The sequence below is a fragment of the Mus musculus genome, chromosome 6 (genome assembly GCF_000001635.26).
Source record: "Mus musculus strain C57BL/6J chromosome 6, GRCm38.p6 C57BL/6J".
NCBI classification, from domain to species: domain Eukaryota; kingdom Metazoa; phylum Chordata; class Mammalia; order Rodentia; family Muridae; genus Mus; species Mus musculus.
In genome coordinates this window covers 19,103,336-19,121,818 of record NC_000072.6, presented here as the reverse complement: position 1 = coordinate 19,121,818, position 18,483 = coordinate 19,103,336, and the positions used below count along the sequence as shown (strand labels likewise).

The following is an 18,483-nucleotide window of genomic DNA, read 5'->3' as shown; positions in this document are numbered from 1 at the left end:
GACTAAGGCAATTAATAAAGAGGAAAATAGAAATAGTAATAATTCAAAATACAGGAGTAAAAAGCCATTTCCAAAAAAGATCTCTGAGATTGAGTAAAATGAGTCTCTCTCTCTCTCTCTCTCTCTCTCTCTCTCTCTCTCTCTCTCTCTCTCGTGTGTGTTCATTCCAAAATGTTTTAAAAACACTTGGAGTCCCCCCCAAAACAAGAAAGAAAAATATGTAAAACAAAACAAAAAATCACAGCAACACTGTAAAACTAAACCTTATCCATCAATGGAAAAATTAGAGCATCCTTGATATCAGAACCTTAGATATGATGTAGTGGATGTAGTACTTTATGTAGCACAAGTTGATGTCATGGTTCTATCACTCTATCAATGATGATGGCACAGAAATAAATCCCATGATCTTCATTTTATTACCTATAAAAGATATTAGCAAATAGGCAGTATATTTACAAGAAGAACCAAATACATGATATGAATTTGTGAACTAAATCACTGAAGAAAAATGATAAACCAAACATTCACACAATAAATTCCTTATTATAATAAGTGTTGCAATTTATTATAATATGATGTTTAAGCTACTTTTTAAACTAATTCACTCATATTTTGAAGGTTAATTTACTTTGAGGCTAAATTTAATTTTTTACACATTTTTAAGCATTGTCTGAAATATCATTTTATTCTTTAATGGAAAAGCCATTAATATCCAAACAACGGAATCATATTTTAAAAACTCGATACAGAAGAAACGGCCCCCGAGAACATTCAAGCAGCAGTCAGGGGTGAAAAAAAAATGTTTCAATAGCCCAGTTTTTTTCAAAGTATGCCAGAGAATATAATCCAATTCACTGCTGAAACTCATACAATTCTTCAGTGTTTTCTTGAGAGGCTGAGGTTCACTGCTGGCAGTTTCCAGAGGCCAGCAAGTGCTGCTCAGAAAAGGCCAACAGCAGACAGCTGACCGGAAGATCTTTCTCTGCTGGAAAACTGGTTGTTCCAAATGAAAGAAATTTAAAGGCTGGGCTGTGGCCCTCGCAATTAATCCTTTTCCAGGGTATCAACTCCACATCACTGAGGTCAGTGTTGTTCTCCACAGGAAGTTCACCGTCCTTGCCATTCCAGGGCTTCCTGTCAGTGATGGTAGGGAAGGAACCACCCCTCCCAGGTGCTGTGGAGCCACGCCCAAAAGACTGTTCCCTGAGAAACTCATTAATGCCATGTCCACTGAAAGACCCTTTGGGGAAGATCAAATTTCATCTTATATGCATTGATGGTTGCCATGGCAGGGTACCCAAACTCTCCAATCCCTAGTGCTTCATCCAATTCATACTGGGCTCCGGCTTCTGTCCACAGCCACCCCCACATTTCCTTCTTGTACTTGGCAGCCAGTTTCAGAAGTTCCAAGTAAGAGTCTCTACCTACAGCTCCAGTGTCCAGGATGTTAGGCGGCACAGCCACAACACAAACCCGGTGCTCCTCCTATGTTTTCTTGGCTATGTCTTTGTTGATTATGTCAAGCAGCTCTGGAGGAGGAGCATTATCAAGTAGAAGGCCCATGAATCTATGTCAGATCTTGTCCATCCTCCATCATAGTCCACAGGAGACTTGCCTTTCTGAAATATCTTGATTGCAGGGAATCCTTTAATACCTTATCAGCTGGTCAGAACCTGATTCACGGTGGCATCCATGGCTGCCAGTTTCACTTTTCCCTTTGTCTGCTCCTTTTGACTGAGGCTGCAGCAGCGTATTCTGGCTCCAAGTTTTGGCATTGTCCACAGCATGGAACATAAATCTCAACCATCCAAATGTCTTCACTGTCAAGGACATTATTAACAAAGGTGTCATCTGTCAGCTCTACCATGTCCTTCTTACTTGAACTATCACCTCTTCCCTGACTTTCAGAACTGTGCCGACCACTCTGCCCACTGAGTTAATCCTTCACGAGCTGGCTCAAGGCACTGAAGGTGGCATCTACAACGGCTTCTCCAGTTCTGCCACCTGGGTAATCTCCTGGTTTGTTTTTGTTAGCTCCAAACATCTTGACGTTAGGAAATCCCTGGACAACATACTGGCCTCCCAGGGACTGATGTTTCTCTGCATCCACTGCACAGATTTTAATAACATCTGTCAAAGCAGTTGCTGCTTTTTATTCCCCCTCCATTCTGGTGTTAACCTCTTGTAATGACCACTCCATGGTGCATAAAATTCTACAAGCCACAGACTATTACTCTGAATACCTTCTTTGTTGAAATTTGATGCTTTTAACTCAATGGCATCATCATTAGAGGATGACTACTAGAAAGAAGGCACAGCTTACCAGACTGAACACCAGGCAAACTGATCACCTGCGTACCATCACTGCTGCCTGAGCTCTATTTTTTAAACATTTTAAAACCTAAAATAGTATTTAATTTTAAGAGTCCATCTTTGATAATGGCAAAATCCATAATGTCACAAAAATTTTACTTTCAAAATAAGTAAAAGTGAAACAACTGGAGTAATCTTGTGTACACACGCGTCCACGCTCAACCTCACGTGCACACACACAGACACAGACACACACACACACACACACACACACAAAAGACAACTCATCCCTAAAACCATATACACACAACAAAACTGGACTCATAAGGTTGTATTTATATATTAATGCAGAGAAGGGATAGATGAGAAAGACACACACACACACAGATAAAGAGAGATATCAATAATATTTAAAGAAAATAAAGCTTGCTTGTTTTCTTGCTTACTGAAACCACAAGTATATATATATATATATATATATATATATATATATATATATATATATATATATATATATAGTATGTACTCACTGATAAGTGTACATTAGCCAAAATCTGAGGTCTCAGTTTTTTAAAAGGGTATTTAGACTATAATTCCTAGGATATGTGTGAATGTGAGTGTTTGTGTGTATTTGTTTGTGTGTGTGTGTGTGTGTGTGTGTGTGTGTGTGTGTGTATGGTACATAAACAAAAATTCTAAACATGCCAAGTAAACGATGTATAGATCATGAGAAAGTTAATAAGTGAACAGCAAAAAATTAGATGTTTATATTGTGGATACCTTAGTATAAATACGTTGATTAATTTATGTTAAAAAAGAGAGATTAAATGAGGCAAGATAAAAAAATTCAAAGATATAATTTTTATTTCTTACAAAACAGACCCTGAATGTGAAGTAACTAACTCATTAAATGGTCAACATAACAGATTAACTCACACATAGCAAATGATTAGTGACCATAAAAGAAATTATTTCAAGTGGTTATCTTTGTGGGAGAAGAAAAGTTCATACTATTAAGAATGTTCCAAGTGATCCAGTATGGTTTTAATTAAGTTATAAGAGAAGAAAGTCAATGCCAAAGATGATATCTGAAAACACAAAGATCTAGCCTAAAAAAAATTATTTGAGTTCACTGAACAGCAAGCTTAACTAAACACAAAGAAAAGTACATTGTAAATACTTCAAAGTCCTCAGTCATCAGGGAAATGCAAATCAAAACAACCCTGAGATTCCACCTCACACCAGTCAGAATGACTAAGATCAAAAACTCAAGGGACAGCACATGCTGGCAAGAATGTGAAGAAAGAGGAACACTCCTCCATTGCTGGTGGGATTGCAAGCTGTTACAACCACTCTGAAAATCAGTGTGGCAGTTCGTCAAAAAATTGGAAATAGTTCTACCTGAAAATCCAAGTATACTACTCTTTAGCATATACCAAAAGATGCCCTAACATACCACAAGGACATGTGCTCCACTATGTTCATAGCAGCCTTATTGGCAATAGTCAGAAGCTGGAAAGAACCCAGATGCCACTCAACAGAAAAGTCAATACAGAAAATGTTCTTCATTTACACAACGAAATACTAGTCAGCTGCTAAAAACGAGGACATCATGAATTTGGCAGGCAAATGGATGGAACTAGAAAAAAAATCATCCCAAGTGATGTAACTCAGACCTCAAAAGACATACTCTTGGGCAAATACCAAAAGTATGTATATATATATATATATATATATATATATATATATATATATATATATATACATACATATTATGTATTCACTGATAAGTAGATATTGGCTAAAATGTACCAAATACCTAGGATACAACCCACAGACCCTAAGTTTAACAAGAGGCCCAAGTGAGAAAGCTTCTATCCCACTTATAAGGGGGAAGAAAATAATCACAGGAGGCAGGGGGAGGGAAGAACCTGGGTAGGAGAAGTGAGAGGGAGGGGGAAAGGAGAACAGGATCGGGTATGGAGAGAAGTCCAGAGTGCCAGTGGAATTAATAGAAATAAGCAGCCTGAGGTGTGGGATGTGGGAGGACCCTCTAGAAAGTAACAGAGACCTGGGAGGTGAGAGACTCTCAGGACTGAAAGGGAGTGACCTTAGCCAAAATATCCAACATTGGAGAGAGGAAACTCCAAGAGTCCACTTCCAGTAGATAGACAGGACCTTAAGTGAAGGGACTGGGTTACCAACCCACAGTCAAAATTTCTGACCCAGAATTGTTCTTGTCTGAAAGAACTGCAAGGACAAAAATGAAGAAGAGACTGAAGGAAAGGCGATCCAGTGACCAGCCCAACTGGGGATCCATCTCAAGAGGAGGCTCCAAGGCCTGACAATATTACTGATGTTATGTTGTGCTTACAGAAGGAAGCCTGGCATGGCTGTCCTGAGAGGGGCCTTCCAGCAGCTGACTGAGACAGATGCAGATACTTATACTCACCCTTGGACTGAAGTTGGAGACCTCTATGGTGGTATTAGGGAAAGACTGGAAGAAGCTGAAGGGGAGGGTTACCCCATAGGAAGACCAGCTGTCTCAACTAACCCAGACCCCAAGGAGCTCCTAGAGACTGAGCTACCAACCAGGCAGCATACAAAGTCTGTCTGAGGCCCCTGACACATATATAGCAGAGGTCCGCCTGGTCTGGACTCACGGGGAGAAAGTGTGCTTAATCCTCTCAAGAGTTGAGGTCCCAGAGAAGGGGGAGGCCTGGTGACCAGGGAGGAGGGAGGGGGAGAAGCCGGGAAGGCTTACCCTCTCAGAGGCAAAGAAGAGGGGGAAGAGAATAAGAAACTTTGGGAGGAGTGATCGGGAGGGGAGAGGCAGCAACTAGAAATAAAGAAAATGATACAAAAGTCAAAAATTTCAAAAAAAAAAAAAAAAAAAACCAAAAAACAAAAACAAAAACAAAAACCACAAAGTGGGGATCAGTCTTAAAGAAAGAAATGTCAGAGAAGCTAAAGAGAAAAATCACAGTAAAGAAAGTAGCAAAGATAAACACTATACTGGATGCTCAGCAGTAACAAAGCACACACACAAAATTAAAAAAAAAAAAAAACCACTGGAATTATCTGTTCATGCTGAAATAATGAGAGCAATAAAAATCTAACAAAACAGAATTTTACATGAAAGGTGAATTTAAAATGAAACCAAATGAAAGTTGATATCTGAGAAGCCTTTTTGTGAGTTCCAACATGTCACAAGCAACTTTAAAATACATTTTACAGATAGAAGGATATATTAAAATTTTGAAACTCCTCGAGGAAGTTGATTATTTATATAACTCTGTTTTATATTTTTCCTGGCATAAAATATAACACACCTAAGCATAGAATAAACAAAGTGAGATAGTTAAAAATCAAAAAGGTGGTCATTTCATTGTTAAAGGGTCGATATTTAAGACACCAAGTAAAAGTGACCTCAAGAATGTAATAAAAATAAACATGATGTATGAATTAAATATGGCTGACACTTCCCAGACAGTGGTGGCACATGCCTTTAATCCCAACATTTAGGAGGCTGAGGCAGGCAGATTTCTGAGTTCAAGGCCAGCCTAGTCTACAGAGTGAATTCCAGGACAACCGGGACTACACAGAGAAACCCTGTCCTAAAAAAAAGAAAGAAAGAAAGAAAGAGAGAGAGAGAGAGAGAGAGAGAGAGAGAGAGAGAGAGAGAGAGAGAAAGAAAAGAATGCTGACACTAAATAAAACCTGATTAAATGTGTATATAAAATATTTATAATCATAGCCGTAAATTTGACATTTTCTTACAATTTACAAAACAGATGGGACAAAGACAAAAGGATTGATTAAGTCTTACAAAGCATTTTAGTTAGTAAATACACAAAAATAAAAAGTTTAAAATCCCTTAAAGACTGAGCCACCAACGACAGAGCATACATGGGCTGCTCTGTGGCCCCTGACACATAGGTAACAGACATTTGCCTTATCTGACCTCAGTGGGAGAGGATGAGCCTAATTCTGTAGACTTGATACCTCAGGAAAGGGAGTCAAATGATGGTGGGGGTGGGAGTGAGTTGGGGTGGTCAGGGGTTGAGGTACGGAGAAGGGACAATCTTAGAGGCAAAGGGGAGGAGAGAGGGGGTAAAGAACTCTAGGAGCAGAGACTAGGAAGAATGGCAACATTTGGAATGTGATGAAATAAAATAATTTAATATAAATAAATAAATAGGGTTATTAATTAATCTTAGGCTATATCATAAAGATGTTTCATAAATTTTAAGTAAAAATTTTTTGAAGAAATTAACAGCCTACATATATGTTTTCTGATTAGGATACTAGCAAATCTAGGATCAAATCTGACTTTGATATATAAATTCTACAAATAATTTCAATGTAATAAATGGTGCAGAGTTAATTGAGTAATTCAAAATAAATGGCATACCTATTTTAATTATTGGTAATAATATCTGACTCTACAGACATCAGATAGAGTGGTTATACTAGTTAACAACTAAATAGAAACCAGAGATATACAACTTTCAAAGCAGCATTAGTCAGAATAGATTTTAAAAGGAAACTATATAACTGATTGAAAATAATTTTTAATACAATATATAATGATAATGGTTTGGCCTTTCCCAACTCCTTTCAGATCCTCCCCAATTTCTTACTCAGCAAAATCCAAACCTTTTCTATCTCTGTCATTAAAATACAAATTGGCATCTCAAAAAGAATAATGAAATGAAATTATACACAAATAAAAAACAAAACAGACTAGGTCAAAACAAGCAAAAAACAACATCAAAAAACACCAACAACAAAAAAACAAACAACAAAAAAGAAAAAGAAAAAGAACCAACGAATAAGCTTGAGAAACACATACACACAGAGACACATTCTCCGAAATCCTTCAAAAACACAAGTCTGTAAACTGTAATATGTATGCAAAGCATCTGTAAGGTTGAAAACAAAATCAGCCCTGACAAAGCATATGAGAGACTATGAGACAAAGAACCTTTAAAAATGCCACTGAGTTCATTTGGTGCTAAGCGTCTACTACCAGGCATGGGGCCTGGCTTTTAAAATGGTTTGTAAACTCAGCGAGGTTCCACTGGAGAAAATCAATTTTTCATTTGTGATCGGTAATCAGTTGGATATGGTTTCTCAGTTAGAGATGTGGTTTGTGTTCATTTCTCTGCTCAGTGCTGGGACCCATCAGGCCCTGACCTGTGCGGGCTCTATGCATGCTGTCACCAGTCTCTGTGAGTTTATATGTGCATCAGTCCTGCTGTGTTCAGAAAGCCTTGTTTCCTTACTATTCTCCATCCCTTCTGGCACTTATAATTTTTCCATCTCCTCTTCTGCAGGCTTCCCTGAGCCCTGAGGGAGATATCCCATTTCAGAGTTGAGTGTCCCTCATATTCTGTATTTTGTCTGTCTGTCAGTCTCTATATTTCTTCCCATCTACTATGGGAGGAAGTTTCTCTGGTCATAGCTAAGTAAGACTAATTTATGAGATAGTAGAATGTCAGTTAGGTACTGTATGTTCCTTTATCAAAACCAGTAGTACTTGGTTTTCTCACAGGTTCATGGCCTACTTAACCTCAGCTTCTTGGCCACCTAAGCAGCATCACATTACTGGTTACATTTTCTGAAGTGGGCCTGTCTCAGTCAGGGTTTCTATTGCTACAAAGAGGTCCTATGGCCATGGCAACTTTTATAAAGGAAAACATTTCATTGGAACTGCCTTATAGTATCCATTACTGGGGGAAGAAGCACCGTGGCATGTAGGCAGACATGGCATTGGAGAAGTAGCTGAGAGTTCTAAATCTGGATCAATCAGCGGGGAGCAGAAAATAAGTGAAACACTAGACCTTGCTTGAGGTTCTAAAACTTCAAACCCACCCGCAATAACACACTTCCTCCAATAAGACCACACCTACTTCCACATGGCCACACTTGCTAATAGTGCCACTTCTGATAGAACTATAGGGGCCATTTTTATTGAAATCACTTCAGGGCCTTAAATCAAGTCAGATATAGTTGGCTACTCCCACAGGTTTGTGCCAATATTGTACTAACGTATCTTGCAGATAGGTTATCATTAGAGATCAAAGGGTTTGTTTGACTGATGTTTGTTTATTTCTGGGTATCATTCAGAGTAAATTGAGCAGGAGTTGCCTTCAGATATAGGGTCTTCTATTCAATTAGTGGAGGGCAAACAATAGACTTGGCAATAGCCCCTTAAGACAACAAATTGATAGAATGTAACCTATTCTCAGAACCAGAAGCTTTGCTTGGTGACAAGAGATACCCAGTTAGGGCTCCATCTCCTTCATTAATCAAAGCTCCCTTTCAGACCACCTTCATGTATGTTTGTATTTCAGAAAACTCTTCTCCAGGAGGGAAGTCTTTATTTTCTCTTGTCTTTGTACATTAGATAGCTATTAGAGTTTTCTATTCTTTGGTACTAGGATTTTCATCAGTGGCCCTATATTTTCTTATACCTTAACCTTTAGAATTAGAGTTTATCATTGTCTTACCCAACTGGAGCCTTTAAAATAGAAACTAACTCATTTTTTTTTTCAGGAGCACTACCCAGACTCATATTCATTTCAAAAACTTTCCTATTAAATTTCTTTCATGTTTAGTTTCAGGTACATACTCTATCATCACTATGGTCCTTAAGAAACCAGACCAACACAACTGTTCCACCTCCAATATTATAAAATGTCGTACACTATAGACCTTACAGTTGCCCACGCCTGCTTCCCATTAAGCTCTTAGTCATTTTGTCAAAATTACCTCCTACATGTTATTAGCAGTTTCATTCACAAAACGTTCTGCTTCTCATATAAAATGTCAGCTTACTCTCTGGTCTTACCTGTCAATTGTATTTTTGGAATGTTGCTTTTCCTTGTGACTTACATTCCCCGATAGGATAAAAACAAAAGTCACTGGATTGGAGGTTGTTTAAATTTTTCTCATTGTAAAGCTGTAACAGACATAAATACCTTCATGTGTTGGGGATAAAGTAAAAAAATATCACAACCTGTTTTTGAACAGAAAATAATCTTTTAAGTGCGTGGATCTGTGAATAATATTTTTGGTTTTATGATAATAAAATGTGTGCTGTTTCATAATTAATTCATCACATTTATTCTTTAATGTACATTTTCATCAAAGCAAGCTGCAGATGAGCAAAGGTCTAATTATAAGTGGCTCTAAAGCAGATTAACATAATGCATTTTTCCGTGCAGTTTTTCATACTTTTAAATTCATTTTAGTCTGTGGCATAATTTCCATTTGAAATTGAAAAACAGGTCCAATAACCATAACAAAAGAAAGCTGATGTGTTTTTCATCCTTAACACAGTGTTTACTACCTTGTGAACAAATCAGGCCCCAGAAGGTTCTCATGACACAACCAAGAAGGACTCCTTGGGTCACTGTCATAGAAAGGAGACTTAAAAGTATATCTAGGGATTTTGTCACAAAAATATGCTTTTAGGGAATAGGAACGTCATGAAATCTTATGTCAGAGGACAATGTTGTTTTTCAGATTCCTGTTCTTTCTAGATCCCAGCGCTGTGGGAACAGAAGCTGAGAAATCCCTCTCAAGATACACAAAGGGCATCTGCGAAACTTTTCCCTGCTCTTTGCACCCAAGCTCTGTGAGATTTGGCTTCTGTTCACCTCCCAAACTTAACTTTATAGCACTTAGATCAAACTCATGTCTCTCTACTCAGAAACCAAGTAGAACTCTAGGTATTTATTTTTGAACACCTTTATGTGATGGAAGGACCAAGTCAATATCTAGTCATGACTCAGGTAGTCTTTGAAATGTCCCTTTGTGAAGAATTCTGGGCAAGACATCAAATTAAATGCTGTATCTCTGTGTCTAGATGAAGAAAAGATAAAAACACAACAGATATATTCACAGAAGAAAAACACCTGAAGAAAACAGAACTAAGCCAAGATTGGCATTTCTTCATTCAGAGAATCCATGTTGACTTTGATGCTTAGTGAAGATGAAGCAATAGCTGACAGCAAAGGACTTCCATGGCCAATGCTATGGGAAAGACACAGTCTGGGTAAGGCATGCTTAAACATGAGTGTTTACGTGCTGAGGTGAGGAGCAGATCAGGAAATAGAACCTGAAACAAGGAAATATTCACCAGAAAGAAAAAAGTAACCCTAAGCCTGATACACACACACACACACACACACACACACATATCTTTACCACTGCATGGTACCAATCATCACCTGAAGCTGTAGAAGACAAGCCTCAACTGTTTGATTCTTATGAATACACAGAGCCTCCTACTGCTTGTCTCCTGCTGCTGTTACATTGTTGCATCTGCTAACATATCCACCTTCCTCTAAATATAAGTAGGAAACACAATTCCAGAAGAAAAAAAAACCACCCCCCAGGGGAATTATGTGAAATAAAACAAATGTTCAAAGTGAGAAAAGGAAAGCAGAGACAGGAGAACTGATCCATCCCCAACAGTTAAGCAAAACAGAAACAAGAAATACACAAACTGTGAGACAGCAACCCATCACAGCAGCCCCACACGCCTACAAATCCTCAGTACTAGGAACCAAAGGCAATGTGATCCTGGGTCCTACTCCTGTAATATTGTTCTTGTTATCATGAAATAACATTCCCTAACTTGTAATAGGAAGGAAGAGATATATGGTAGAAGGGTCCATAAAATATTTATATATATGTATACATATATATACGTATACACATATATAATGACATATATAATATGATTTGCATATCATTATAGAAAATTTCTGTGAATTTAATTACTAAAATTGACACAAATCTAATATACAATTGGGTTGAAGGACAGGAGATGAAATGAATATCAAGAGGCTCCCTTCAGGGTGCTAGTTGAGTATTCCCTCTGAAACTTCTTGAGAATAATGTTTCAGATACACATAAGAAGTATATGTATGTATGATTAGAGTAACAATATTTGAATGAATATTAATGGGGACAAGTTATAAAAATTGTTTTGCTCTCAATTCAAAATGTAGAACCTTTTAAAATGGAGCTGCATGGGTTTTACTTAGGAGGCAAAGAGTTCAATATTGTAGCATAAACTTTTCATTAAATAAAATAAGCATTTGATGCAGTATTTCCTTTAGGAAGTTGTAAACTCATTATCTACCTTGAAAATTTCATAAAGAGGGTTTTAATGGGATCATGTATATCATTTTCTAAGATGTAATAGTTTTTAAATGATAGTTAAATGGTACTCATAAATTTTATAATTGTATAGCAACTCACATCTAGTTTCAAACTGTAGAAATTGATGCAAGCATGAGATTTAGCTTATGGTTAAGCAAGACAATAGCATTTACAACTAGAATAAATTAAAGCAAATGAAGAGGAAAATCTTATTCTGTGTAATATTTAGTTCATTATAGTCCTAATTGACTATACTAAGTCATACTTCTAAAGGAGAATATGGTATGAGGAAAATTGTGAATAAAACCTTTACCACCAAAAAAATAGCCTATGTTTTACAAGCAGAAAAACTGTTATAACCTGTGTGGGTTTCTCAAGAAAGTAATTACAGTGTTTACAACTACAAATAGCAGGCCTGGGGGGATGAGTCAGCAGTTAAGAGTACTTGCTAGGTAATGATGAAGAATTGGATTTAAATCACCAACAGCCACATGAAATAAGGCCAGGTGTGGTCATACTAACTCTAGAAACGTGCGGCATGGAGGAGTACCTGAGCTTGCTGGCAACCAACCTAGTTCCAGATTCCACGAGACTGTCTCAAAGGGATAAAGCACAAATAGCCACATACCCACATACAACACACACACACACACACACACACACACACACACACACACACACCATGTCCTCTAGCCCACTCGCAAACACAAAAATATTGATAAAAATATTGAACATTATTGCTCCTATCCTTTGACTAGAAAATGTTTCTGATGTTTGAGTTGAACTTTCTTCATAATTTTTAATCCTTTTAAGAAATCACATTGTGTTGGCCCTGCTTTCGCTGTTTGTAGAATTTGAAATGATTGGTGGAAAAAAGTTAAATAATTTTTAAAGAACCATTTTATAAATACATTTGAGTTCCTTTTCTGTTTGCAAGATTAGTATGTCTTGATAAGTCAAAAATAGGTAAACTAATCAAAGATAAAACAATGTTCTAACTCTCACAACCTGTACACATTATTTGCTGTAACAAAATACAAAAAAAAATTCAACTTATGTAGGCAATTATGAATTTGTTCTTGAGGAGAATTGATGAAATATCTATGTGATACCAATGCGATCACGAGCATACTTATGAACTGGAAAAACGGAGGAAGGGTTAGCACAATAAGAAAAATTTGGGGTGATGCAGACATTGGTCCCATGGACAATGGGAAAGAGGCCAGGCACTGAGAGATGCTGGCAATCAGGAGTTCTCTTCCACTGAGTGTGCCTTATCCAATTAGACTGTTGCTAAGGATTCCAGATGTCTCTTAGAAAGGTAATTGTGAGATCAGCATGAGGACTGACAGCTGATCCCCAGAATCCACGTAAATAAAAAAGTCTAATATGGTGAATGTGCTTGTAATTCCATTTCTAGAGAGGCAGAATCAGGCTGATCTCTGGGGACCAGCTAGTCACATAGTATAGCTTACTGGATGAACTACCCACCAATCAGAAACCTTTTCGCAAAAAATAGCTGAGTAGTACTCCATTGTGTAAATGTACCACATGTTCTGTATCCATTCTTCTGTTGAGGAACATCTGGGTTCTTTCCAGCTTCTGGCTATTATAAATAAGGCTGCTATGAACATAGTGCAGCATGTGTTCTTATTACTAGTTGGAACATCTTCTGGATATATGCTGAGGAGAGATATTGCTGGATCCTCCGGTAGTACTATATCCAATTTTCTGAGGAACCGCCAGACTGATTTCCAGAGTGGTTGTATAAGCTTGCAATCCCACCAGCAATGGAGGAGTGCTCCTCTTTCTCCACATCCCCACCATCATCTGCTGTCACATGAATTTTTAATCTTAGCCATTCTGACTGGTATGAGGTGGAATCTACTACTCACCTATTAAAAACAATGAATTTATGAAATTCCTAGGCAAATGGATGGATCTGGAGAGTATCATCCTGAGTGAGGTAACCCAATCACAAAAGAACTCCCATGATATGTACTCACTGATAAGTGGATATTAGCCCAGAAACTTAGAATACCCAATATACAATTTGCAAAACACATGAAACTCAAGAAGAATGAAGACCAAAGTGTGGACACTTTGCCCCTTCTTAGAATTGGGAACAAAACACCCATGGAAGGAGTTACAGAGACACAGTTTGGAGCTGAGGCGAAAGGATGGTCCATGTAGAGACTGCTGCAACCAGGGATCCATCCCATAATCAGCATCCAAACACAGACAGTATTGCATACGCCAGCAAGATTTTGCTGAAAGGACCCTGATATAGCTGTCTCTTCTGAGGCTAGGCCAGTGCCTGGCAAACACTGAAGTGGGTGCTCACAGTCAGCTATTGGATGGAACACAGGGCCTTCAATAGAGGAGCTAGAGAAAGTTCCCAAAGAGCTGAAGGGGTCTGCAACCCTATAGGTAGAACAATAATATGAACTAACCAGTACCCCCAGAGCTCGTGTCTCTAGCAGCATATGTAACAGAAGATGACCTAGTTGGCCATCATTTAGAAGAGAGGCCTCTTGGTCTTGCAAACTTTATATGCCCCAGTACAGGGGAACGCCAGGGCCAAGAAGTGGGAGTAAGTGGGTAGGGAATCACTGCAGGGGAGAGGGTATAGGGGACTTTCGGGATATCATTTGAAATGTAAATGAAGAAAATACCTAATAAAAATGGAAAAATGAAAAAATAAGTCTGAACAGGTTCTTCAGTACAATACTTGAGAACAGCCTCTGGCCTTTATGTGCATTTGCACACATGTGATGCAAGCACACATAGGACCACACACACATAGAATCCCTGTTGCTGAACATTCTTACTAGCCTTTGTTAAGTGTTCTAGATTTTTGTTATTCTTCTTTTTTCTTTTTTTTTTTTCTCGAGACAGGGTTTCTCTGTATAGCCCTCCTGTCCTGGAACTCACTCTGTAGACCAGGCTGGCCTTGAACTCAGAAATCTGCCTGCCTCTGCCTCCCAAGTGCTGGATTAAATTAATTTTGCATTATGCTAATGATGTATAGGCTCTTGGCATGTCTTTGTTTTCTACTTGTAGATCTTTTATGGAATATCTATTAAAGGCCTATTTGTGAATTAGGTTTTTTTTTCTTGTTGTTGAGTTGAATGTACTAGTTTTATACCTTTGGCAGTGACCTATTCTCAGAAGTAACTCTTTAATTATTTTCTTCCAATCTGTAATTTGTCTTCTCATTATTTTGATAACATGCTCAAAATGGTACAACTTTACACATGACAAAAGCAAGATACAAGAAAGATAACTGTGATTACTAAGAAATATCTTGAGGATTATTACTTTTGAGTTATTGAATAGTTCTATATCATGATGATTGAGTAATGGTTACACAGACTTATATATTGAGTAAAATTAGGACAACACACACAATGAATACATATAAGCACATATACACAGTAAGTTTATAGTGATAAATAATTTTAATGGACTATAAATCAAGTATATGTATATATGCCTGTTTTTATGATTTTGATACTCAGTAATATAAAGAGTTATCATTGAGGGAAACAGAATGAATAAGTAGGACTCAGTATATATTTGGGTTTTCTTATGAGAATGAATAATTTGAAGTTATAAGGGTTACAAACACAGAAATTATTGTCACCCAAAATCCTAAATACTTATACATAAAAGACTGTAGCCAAAAAACAAAACAAACAAAAACAAAAAAAACCAAACAGTCAAACCAAGTAAACTAGGTCAGCCACCATAAAATAAAAGAATGTAACCAACAATTTCCATAATCAGATAAATTTTTTGTCAAAAGTTGGACTCCATTACATAAAATATTTTCTAATGGGGTTCACCACTGAATAAATGATGGCCAGTTCTCAAAAGAGAAAGACTGTGGAGTTAGGTCAGGTTACTACACCAGAATGTTGATGGTTGGGTGACTTAAACAACAAACCTTTGTTCCTTCTTATTCTCAGGATGGGTCCTGTGAAGAGCAAGGTCTTATTAAATTTGCTGTTTGGTGCAGCTCTGCTTCTTGTATCAAAGAAGTCTTAATTTTTCTGTTACCTCGTTGAAAGCTGGTTCACTTTCATGGACCTTCCTGTGCTCTTTATCTTCACAAGTCTCATTTCCCAGTGTTTCCCCATTAAAGTTTAAGGTTTCAAGCAATAAATTTGAGGGATGTACAAACATATAGACAATCATACAACCCACTTAAAAAAGATGATACCTCACCTCCATTCATGAGGGGTTTTTATTGTCCCCCAAAAGGCTGCATAATAATGGAATTATAGATCTAAGAGTTTTAATAAAACTAAATAAGTATTGTTAATATAATTATTTTTCTCTATATTGATTCTTGTGTTGGTTTGAATATGCTTGGCCCAGAGAGTGGCACTTTTCTGAGGGCTGGACTTGTTGGAGTAGGTGTGGCCTTTTGTGGGAAGTGTGTCACTGTCAGTGTGGGCTTTAAGGCCCTGGTTCTAGCTGTCTAGAAGTCAGTCTTCTCCTAGCTGCCTTCAGATGTAGAAATCTCAGCTCCTCCTTTACCATGCCTGCCTGGATACTGCCATATTCCCACCTTAATGATAATGGACTAAACCTCTGAACCTGTAAGTCAGTCCCAATTAAATGTTGTCCTTATAAGAGTTGCCTTGGTCATGGTGTCTCTTCTCAGCAATGGAAACTCTAAGACAATTATTTATTATGTAACTACTGAGCAATTCTATAGGGCTAATTACAGCATGATCTAACAAATGTACTGAAAGAAATTCCTTCTGCTAGAAACATAGGAAACATGTAATCAATTCATTTACTCATACTGCAAACAATAAAAATCAAATTATAATATATAAACCAATACTAAGAAGTGTCTTACCGATGTGGAAGAAGGAAAATCAACTGAAGGTATAGGGAGTCAGCAAGCAATGAGGCAAGAATGCCCTTGGGTTTGGACTTTTCTTTTGTTTTTGCATGTTTGTTTGTTGGTTGGTTGGTTTTCATAATATGATCTAAAGCAGATATGATAACTTGGCACTTTCAAATATTATCAGGTGAAGAAAAAAAGATACACATTACGTAAATCCCAAAATCATGTCTTTTAAGCAGAGATACCATGAAAGAAACCATTCATTAAAGCAAACTTAGAATACCCAAGATAAAATTTGCAAAACACATGAATCTCAAGAACAAGGAAGACCAAAGTGTGGATACTTCGTTCCTTCTTAGAATGGGGAACAAAATACCCGTGGAAGGAGTTACAGAGACAAAGTTAGGAGCTGAGACAGAAGGAAGGACCATCCAGAGACTGCCCCACCTGGGGATCCATCCCATATAAAACCACCAAATCCAGACGCTATTGAATATGCCAAAAAGATTTTTGCTGACAGGACCCTGATATAGCTGTCTCTTGTGAGGCTATGCTAGGGCCTGGCAAACACAAAAGTGGATGCTCACAATCATCTATTGGATGGAACACAGGGCCCCTAATGAAGGAGCTAGAGAAAGTACCCAAGGAGCTAAGGGGTCTGCAACCCTATAGGAGGAACAACAATATGAACTAACCAGTACCCCACCCCCATCCCAGAGCTGTGTCTCTAGTTGCATATGTAGCAGAGGATGGCCTGGTTGGCCATCCATCTATGCAAGGAGAGGCCCTTGGTCTTGTGAAGATCATATGCCCCAGTACAGGGGAATGCCAGGGCCAGGAAGCAGGAGTGGGTAGGTTGGGAAACAAGGTGGGGGGAGGGTATAGGGAACTTTGGGAATAGCACTTGAAATGTAAATGAAGAAAGTATCTAATAATAAAAAAGAAAGAAAACTTAATGAGAAAAGAATTCATGCTCGTCAGACAGCATGGAAAAACTTCATGGATTCACCCATGCCAATTGCTCAGTGGGAGCCTTAAACTTTGATGCTTGTGTGCTGTAATGGAGCACAATCATTTCCTCCAATTGGAATAAAGTCTTGGGAGGCCTAATAATGAGGGAGCTATTGGAAGAATACTTCAGTGATCCTGGAGGCTGAGTGGAAACAGTAACTTACTGACTCTCCTCCACCTGCCAAAGAAGGAAATGAAAGGACTAAATGGCCATTGTAATTGCTACCACCAAGCAATAATAAGGAGTCCATGAACAAACCCTGGCCCAACAAAGGCTGAATCTAGGCTACTGCAGGAATGAAGCATTTCCCATTTTTTTCCTGTAACATTATCATGGAAGCCTATTGAAATTCAAAATTTAAAAGGCCCAAGTTTTACATTAAATGCTCAAACGTCCAGGCTCAGTCAAAAAGCCTTTCACCAGCGGTTCAGTTAAAATAAATGAAAGCAATTCGAAGAAACCAAGAACACATTGGTACAGTTGCTAAAATGACCAAAAGCAATCAGAAGATTCCAACAACACATTGGCACAGTTGTTAAAATGACCAAAAGCAATCAGAAGATTCCAACAACACATTGGCACAGTTGTTAAAATAATCTGACAAGATTCTGAAGTGGTGATCATAAATATTCTTCAATAAAAATGTCTAAAGCCCCAAAGGAATAAGCCTACTGAATTGCATATGAAGACATCATAGCCAGACTTCTGGAAATATAATCAAAGAAACAGATTTGAAAGAAATGAGAAGAGAGAAATGACACTTTATCCCCAGGGAAAAACATCTCAAATGGCATGAGATTTTAAATCAGATACCACAGAACACAGAAGAAATTGACATAATATTTTTTTCAAATGTTGAAAACAACAACAATATCAAAGGTAAGTGCAGAACTGTGCATGCAGTAACAATATCCTTCCTGCACAGTGATTATAAACATCATTTGATAGGGAGAAAGAAGGAGAGTGAGCAATGAGCAAATATTGGGTCATAACTTGTTGCACTTATTCTAAAGATAATGATGGGAAAGTTCTTCACATAGAAAGAAATTAATAAAACAAAGATCCTTGGATCATAGAAATGAAAAAAAAAAACATGAGCAATAATGCTTAT

At 37.7% G+C, this 18,483-nt stretch overlaps 1 pseudogene; it reads right to left on the bottom strand.

The window, feature by feature from the left end:
• On the bottom strand, nucleotides 651-2,383 carry Gm6655 (predicted gene 6655; annotated as a pseudogene).